Source organism: Cucumis melo, unplaced genomic scaffold (genome assembly GCF_025177605.1).
Source record: "Cucumis melo cultivar AY unplaced genomic scaffold, USDA_Cmelo_AY_1.0 utg001509l, whole genome shotgun sequence".
Taxonomy (NCBI): domain Eukaryota; kingdom Viridiplantae; phylum Streptophyta; class Magnoliopsida; order Cucurbitales; family Cucurbitaceae; genus Cucumis; species Cucumis melo.
The window spans coordinates 32,501-34,091 of NW_026124626.1; the positions used below are offsets into that span (position 1 = coordinate 32,501).

Here is a 1,591-nt window from a genome sequence, read left to right on the forward strand (position 1 = left end):
AGTAGGGTTGACTTAATCCATAGGTTACACCTTTCGCTTAATACTAGAATCGACAATTCTAGCATCTAAGGTTACATTAATCGGGGATACACGACAGAAGGAATTTTTTTGATTTTCAAATTGCACCTCCAAGAAGCGTAGATTTATTTCAATTATTGTTTTCTTTCTATCCCGAATACTGTGTCTTTCTACTAAGACGGAGAGCGGTAAAGAAAATTGAAAAAAAAAAAAAATCAAATCGCACCATCTCTGTAATAGGTGAATGCCTCTTTTTCCCCGGAAGTTGTCGGAATTATTCGTAATAAGATATTGGCTACAATTGAAAAGGTCTTATCGATAAAATTTCCATTTATCCCACCAGATCTAGGCATCGGTAACAACCCCATTCTATAATTTCTTTTAATTACCTCTCGTGAGAAAATGATCCCACAAACAAAGGAATTGCATAGTACGAAATAACATAAAAACGGATTCATTAAAAAATCCCACTCGATATTAAAATTGTTTCTTTTTGATTTCACAGGAATCAATAAAAGAGAAGAAATATTTCAATCCGGTTAAATTTCATCCAAATGTAGTAGGATCAGAATGAAGAGAACTATTCTGATTTCAGCGAAGTTGAAGAAAAAAAGAATTTTATTTATCTGACTGGGGTAATTCTAGAAGTTTTTTGATTGAATTATGATACAAAAAAGAGCAAAAAGAATCGAATAATCATTCTATGATTCATAACTTGTGACTAGATATATGTATGGGATAAACAGTTGTTGGTGAAAAATCGAAAACTGTAAAAGTCGAATTTTTAGAAAAAAGGGAATCATAGTTTAAAAAACTAAATAGAATCATGAGCTAAAAGTATCCATTAAACATAGTTAAAAAAAAAATTATTTGTATAGTTAGAATTGGTTGGACGTGCCTATCAAAAAAAAAATTGAATATTAATGACTCACTATTAACTCGGTTTCTGGGCCATAATCATTCTGTAGGAGAGATGGCCGAGTGGTTGAAGGCGTAGCATTGGAACTGCTATGTAGGCTTTTGTTTACCGAGGGTTCGAATCCCTCTCTTTCCGTACTAATTCAACAATGTTACTGACCACAATGTATCAAATCAAATAACAATCGATACTATTATTCCAACGGTTAGACCTTTATGGATTCTTTATTTCGAATTTTTGTGGTACGGAAACGAAAAGACTGGAAAGAATGCACAAGAGATGAAAATCCCCCTACCGATCAATGATAGATGAATGATAGAAAAATTTCCGGATCAAAACCTTACTTTCCTTCGGTCTCTTTACTTAGACTTCGGCGAAGGGGAGGACGAAATTGTCCGAACCCTTGTTTTTTAGTTAGGTTTAAGTCTGACGAGAATAATATTCTACAACGAGCAATTCATTTATTTTTAAACTGACCCATTTACTATCTATTATTTGATTGACTAATCCTTTATATTGCAATGGCTGAAGAGTCAAATGTTTTGGCAATTCCTGAGGGGGGGATGAATCAAGATAATTTTGAATCAGTGTTCTCGATTTTTTTTCATCTTTTGCTGTAATAATATCTCGGGGTTTGCACCGATAACTTGGTAT

At 33.3% G+C, this 1,591-nt stretch overlaps 1 non-coding gene across 1 annotated transcript; it reads left to right on the forward strand.

Moving 5' to 3' along the window:
• The first annotated feature begins 985 nt into the window (after positions 1–985).
• On the forward strand, positions 986–1,072 carry TRNAS-GGA (transfer RNA serine (anticodon GGA)). Its single transcript has one exon. It is a non-coding gene; the product is annotated as a tRNA-Ser (tRNA).
• The last annotated feature ends 519 nt before the right edge of the window (positions 1,073–1,591 follow it).